Source organism: Saccostrea echinata, unplaced genomic scaffold (assembly GCF_033153115.1).
Source record: "Saccostrea echinata isolate AGI-Se365-2 ecotype Australia unplaced genomic scaffold, CSIRO_AGI_Sech_v1 ptg000030l, whole genome shotgun sequence".
Classification (NCBI taxonomy): Eukaryota; Metazoa; Mollusca; class Bivalvia; order Ostreida; family Ostreidae; genus Saccostrea; species Saccostrea echinata.
This window is the reverse complement of record NW_026889779.1, coordinates 4,991,409-4,998,001: the sequence shown is the minus strand read 5'-3', so window position 1 is coordinate 4,998,001 and position 6,593 is coordinate 4,991,409. Positions and strand designations below refer to the sequence as shown.

Below are 6,593 nucleotides of genomic sequence, written 5' to 3'. Positions count from 1 at the left end.
ATGCTTACTAGCCTTAGGCTCTTTATCCCACCTCTGTTGTTTTCAGTTGTCCGTATTTTTTGGCCAGTTCTTGGTTTGTATTGTTTATACGAATTTTGAGATTTAACACTTTTCGTCATCTACATCTTTTCATTACATATAGGAATATAATCTTCCTTAATCACGTCTGACAAACTAAGAAATGTACAAAATGAGCAATACGTGTATTTGGAATTCATATTATAACAACAGCAGTCCCTTATATTTTTTTGCAGAGAATTTAACTTGAAATTTCCACAATAAGACCTGGACCTCCGTACCAAAGACAAAATTTAAACATTTTTAATGGGTACAATGTTCATTGGTATGTATGGTTGAGGTCAATAATAAGACCAGATTCTATATACTACTGTGCAATAGTTTCACCCTGATGCCTAAATCCAATATCGAAGGAGGCATAAATTCAAATATTATCGTGCATATTCAATTTTGGAAGTAAGCTCACTTATACATGTAATCATGCATTTTTTTCAAATTCTATTGCTTGATGATCCCATGTAAATATGATGCATTTTCAAATATTACTAATGATACATCTTACTCACAACTGAATAAGCTTTACTCTGTGATCATAAACAAAACACTGAATTATATATTCTCTTTCAGGGCAGTCAAAGTTATACTTGAACTCCTGGTGGATGGCAAATTTATGTTTCTGTTGAGAGGAGGGAAAGTTTTTCAGACATTCCAAAGAAACTAACTACTAATAAATACCAATGAGTTACTTTTCGTGTATTGTGGGATACACTGGAGAACGTAAATTCTGTTACAAATGGAAGCGGTGCCATTATAAAAAGGAAGTAGTATTGCTATAAGAAAAGATGCTTTAAGTTTATTAGCTAGATGTATGCATTTTCAAACACATGCACGACTTTTTACATTTCGTGGATATCCGTGTAAGTTAATGAAGAAATAGGAAAATTAAAGGCCTTGTCTTATTTTAAATTCTAAAAAAGAAAGTATTTGACCTGGGAACAATGTCTGGAACAACTAAAAGTGAGAGGCCTATAAGGAACGGATTCTTTTTTGGCTTTAGATATCGTTCACGATAGACGTATTTGATGTGTTTTTACACTTTAGAAAATCTTGCTTATTAAAAAGGTACTGGAAACTGATCTTTAAATCGAAGTATTCTGAGCAAAACATTTTTACAAGAATCAAGTAAGCAGCATCTGAGCTCTAGATCAAGACACTCAATACATTCATTAATAACAGTCGTAGTGAATAAGATTTACACTATCTGCGTGTATATACTTGTACCTTTGATTCCAGCTTATGACTTCAGAATTCAAATAGATTAAGGACAACTTTCTCCTTATATTTCCTTAAAGCAAGTACATAAAATCAAGTTAGAAGTAAGTAAATGTTTTAAAACTGTTGTAACTGAGAGAGAGCTACATGCTGTAAACGCTTAAGTATTCTTTCTATTATGGACTTAGCTTGCAAAAAAAATGAAATGGACGATCTCTGAGCTACAGTTCCTTACTCGTCAGCACTTTGATCTAAATAGATATTCATGGTCGTCCATCCCACTTTGTACAAGACGAGTGAGCTACAGATCTGCAGCTATTATAGGCTTTGTTCTAAAAATTTAAATCAGATCGGGGATTGCAAAGAGAAACATCAAAATATCTTAAAGAAATCAATCTAAATTCATAATTTTTCTTAAGATTCTGTCTATGTTCACACCCTTCGTCTGTAGCTGTAATTTCCCATTTCCCAGCTCCTCGTCGATTTCTAAGAGAAATTGATTCATGATGTAGATTTGCCAAATGACGACGAGTCCTAGAAAGATCATCCCCAATATGAACACGTGCACCACAATAATGGGGACTTTTTCTCGTTCTGCTGATTCAATCTCCCTGGCGGTCATCTTGCCGAGTTTAATCATTAATCCTTTTTAGGATATGCTGTGTCCTTACGAGTTAAGTATCCTGGAAACATATCGTGTTTTGTCCGACTCTAAAAATAGAAATAGTGACATAGTTAATCGGACGCCTTTCGTTGTAATTTTTCTTCTCTATTCCATACGGAATGTTCTGAACCAAAGTAGATCACTAATTATTAGTTAACTTCATCCTTTCTCCCTATACCAATTTTTTCCTTGGATAGAAAAAGCGAAAAGAAGTCAAGCTAATTGTTTGAACCGCTTGATCTAGATGTTATTTATTTCATATTCAATTGCATATCTTCGCTAGATACCAACATCTGATACAAAGAGCTTCCAGAAATTATTCATCTGCTAGAAGATTAAAGTGTACTGTACCTATACATTCATCTTGACTAATTTTCTCCGCATCTTTTTTAAAAAAAAAATGGTATTGAATATTTAGATATTTGTTTCTATTTGGATCTTTTTATGTACTGCAAAATTAGATTGAGTACAAAGACATTAAACAAAACCATTGAATTTAAAGGCATACTCATGTTATTTTAATTTAACTTATTTGTTCATTATATTACTCTTCCTTTGGGATTACTCTGCAATGATAAAGCTACCAACAAAATAACTTCGACCAGAATTTCATTAGCATACTTTATAAGGTGATCTTTTTATCATGTGGAAGTTGACTGTATCAAATCTTTTCATCTGTGCTTTACTGATGCATTACTATAATGGAAAGAGCAATAAAAAAAACAAAATTGCTGCACGTGGATTGAAATGTGTTGATAAAGGCAATTTCATACAGCCATTCTGCACTATAATAAATGTGAATTATCATTGATTACTCATTATACATATTAGCGTAAAGCTTAATCTATAAATTGCAGCGCAAGTTCGAGCACAATATTTTAAAAATATTTTGATTTGAAAAATTGTCTATGATTATCCGGTTATTTATTTGCCTAGCGAGATCGAATCGAAGATATGCTTTAGTGGGAACATACACAGTAACACGGCTTTTTCAAAGGGGACAGCCAGAAAAAAATGACAAGGAAAAAAATCTCAACTGGAGGACACCCTAGCTTCATTCTACGTTCTTTTTACATGTAGGACGAACATTTCTTTACATTGTATTTTATTTTTTTCTGAAGGTAGTAAACTGATTAAACCTCAATTTATTTAGGTTTTTTTTGAAAAGTTTTAAGAAGTCTCTTTACAAGTGAATCTAGTGATCTTTTGATTTAATGAATTACAACCTTAATTTATGTATTTTGATGCAAGACTGAATGAAATCAATATATCTTTGAATTTTCAGGGATACGTGCTCTAAAACACATTGTATAATTGAAAATGAGCATGAATAGGTATGTCGTGTATGGTCCTTTTAGTTAGAATACGAGTTATTTTTTAGCAATGCAAATAAAAAAATGATTGATAGAAATTTTTGGAACGAATTAGCTTTTTTTTCATTTTTTCAAGATCTGGCTCCTTTTCAAAAGCCAAGAAACATCTATGTGAACAAGCCCAAAAAGCAATGTATGGTGTAATCAGAAAAATTAGACAATTCAACCTCCCTTTAGCATGTCAGTTTGAATTGTTCGATAAAATGGTTGTACCAGTGTTACTCTATGGTTGTGAAATCTGGGGTTTTGAAAACCTAGACATTATTGAACGTGTTCATTTAAAATTTTTGAAACATATACTTTACTTGAAAAGTAGTACCCCACATTTTATGGTTTATGGTGAAACAGGACGCTTTCCGTTATCTGTCCTTGTTTATTCTAGAATAGTTTCATACTGGTGTAAATTAATTAATACCCATGAAACAAAACTTCATGTATATTATATAAATATTTAATCGCTAACTCACAATCTGAAATTGGTAAGAATCCATGGATAGACTGTGTGCATCGCATTTTTGATTCATGCAAACTATCTAATATTTGGAATGAACAGTTTTATTACAGTCTTAATCAAGATTGAGTTACTACTGCTGTAAAGCAACGATTACAGGATTAATTTATACAAAAATGGAATGCTGACATTAATAGTTCATCCAAAGGTGTGTATAAATTTTTTAAAACAAGCTTTGAATGTGAAATGTATTTAAGCATTTTGCCATTAAAATTTAGAAAAATACTTGTAAAATTTTGTACTTCTAATCACCGTCTACCAGTTGAACTGGGAAGATGGGCAGGTATACCATTAAATGAAAGATAATGTACGCTTTGTAAAACTAATGTTGCTGATGAATTCCATTTAATACTTGAATGCACTTCATTGTCAAACATTAGGAAAGAAGTATAAATGAATACTTTGCTAGACTAAATATACTTAAATTTTCTCAATTGATGACAAAAAAAGATGCTAAAACTCTGAAAAAACTCTGTACTTTTATATTAAAAATATATGAGCTAGTCTGTCCTCGATGATTTTTTCCTCATTTATACTATTAGTATATGTATTATATGTATTCATCTTTTTTTCTTTTGTCTTCTTTCACTTTCATTTTCTGAATAAGTATATCATATACTTGTACCTCTGACTGGAATTTATATGTTGTAAATATTTTTCATTGTCCTCATGTACCATATATATATTAGATGGTTTTGAGTGAATAAATGAACTTGAACTTGGCATAAACCAATGTTTATCGTACCTACTTCTTACATAGGTAAATTGCATTACTCCATTGCGTGATGTCTTCAACTAAGAACTAATTAATTTAATCAAATATTACATAAGGATGGCAGTTCATTACACAGGCACTTGGGGCATAGACCCCCCTTTCAATTTTATTCCTTTTTAAATCGGAGCTTGACAACCTTTTCCCTATTTTTGCATTCTAATATGCACTACATGTTATAGATAATGTAACTCTTTCGTCTCTGGGAGCTGTTTTTTTTTAATATCTTGTTTTCGACTGACGTGTCAGTCCATGTCCCAAGTGCCTGTGGTTCATTTGGTATATTTTTAGACTTTTTAAACATTTCTTCTAAGTAACAACGTAGATAAATAAATGAAAATTAATATTTTACAACTTACCTTAAAAATTTAATATGTGTATCATCAAATATTATCACAGGTAAACAGATCAGCAGTGAATGGAATGTCTGGGCACGTTTTGCTAGGACGAATATTATGATACATCACTGCAGAAAAAATGACAGTCGAGTCATACTGTCAAGTTTTAAAAAAATCTTTTTTTTACTTAAGTATATGTCATTTAGCTTGTTAAAAGTATGTTGATTAAAAATTTACATTTTTTTTCCTTTTATTTAAAAAAAGGACAAAGATCTGAATGATTTTAAGCGTAAAAAATTCACATTACGTGAGTAAAGTGTTTTATTTCCTCAAGAATAGAAATATGATTTAAGAGATCATAAACGGTGTATTCCTCCTTCTTTCACTCCGAACTCTACCGTGTCTTCCTCTACCAATACAATGTCTTATATACGAAGTCTACATGTATTTATAGCAATTTTCAGTGATCGTTCTTGACTTTCATGTAGAGAAATCGTCAAGACATGTGTATAGAACATTGTGCATAGTAATCATTTTTACAAAGCGTTTCTGATAGCAAAATACGCGAAAATTACCCTTGATCAAACATCTCCAAGTTTACAGTGTAAATGCTGTGTATTTTTCAATGGATGCTGAAAGAAACAAGATAAAATCAAACATTGTTATCCCAAAAGTTACTGCCATGTCGTTCTTGATATTGTAAATGAGTGTGTAATAAGTAAGCAAATGATGCAAAATGGAAACTGACTATAGTAGCATCTACTTCTAGTAATGGCCATAGGATTTCATCTAGAAAACGACTTATAGGTCCTGTACAAAATCTAAAAAATCTACTATAATTTGAGTTTTTGTGTAAGAAAAAAAAGAAGAAAAGAAAAAAAAGAAAGAAAGCAAGAAAAGAAAAGGGGAAAAAAAGGAAAAGAGTATTTAAAAAGGATGCTCCCCCCCCCCCCCCTTGTATGATTCCATATTCAGAATTACGTATAGTACTTTGGTAACTCAGACAGTTTATCAATGTACAAACCAAGGAAAAATAATCATTCATTTTAGGTGCTGGTACATCAAAGAAAAGTCCAAAAGAATGTTTCACTTAAAAAGGGATGTTATTTATCATCATCGAATAGCATCAATTTTGAAAATAAAATTTAAAAAAAAATATTTTTTGGGAAATAAATCTGTTTACATTCTGTATTTATTTTAATGTTGGATACATAAAAAATAGCCATCCATATTATGGCTGCAACATTATGCATACATTTAATTATGAATATAAAATTTCCTGATGCATGTTAACTTACTCCAATAAGCAAAGCGCCCTAGGGTCGTCGTTACTTGCACATATTTTTAAACTTCTTCAGGTGTTAGCGACATACACAGCTGTTAACAAGGTAATACTCATATTGATTTTGTTTTATTTTATCCAGTCGATATAATTTGTTTGAAACTATGAGAATTTATGCATGTTTTTTTTTTTTTATATATAACTTTATTAGGTTACTTTAGTAATTTCTTCTTTTTTTTTTTAAAATTAAATTTCAAATTTCACTTTGATTATTGATTAAAACAAATGACATTGATTTTAAGGTCTAATTAGGCAGAATCGTAATTCCCTTCTTACTATTTATGGAAAACACATAATCATATG

General features: G+C 30.9%; 1 long non-coding RNA gene across 1 annotated transcript; it reads right to left on the bottom strand.

The window, feature by feature from the left end:
* Positions 1-1,343: 1,343 nt before the first annotated feature.
* Positions 1,344-5,056, bottom strand: LOC133196240 (uncharacterized). The gene is made up of 2 exons (XR_009722300.1): positions 4,970-5,056; positions 1,344-2,001 (listed from the first exon to the last, which is right to left on the bottom strand). It is a non-coding gene; the product is annotated as an uncharacterized LOC133196240 (long non-coding RNA).
* Positions 5,057-6,593: the final 1,537 nt, after the last annotated feature.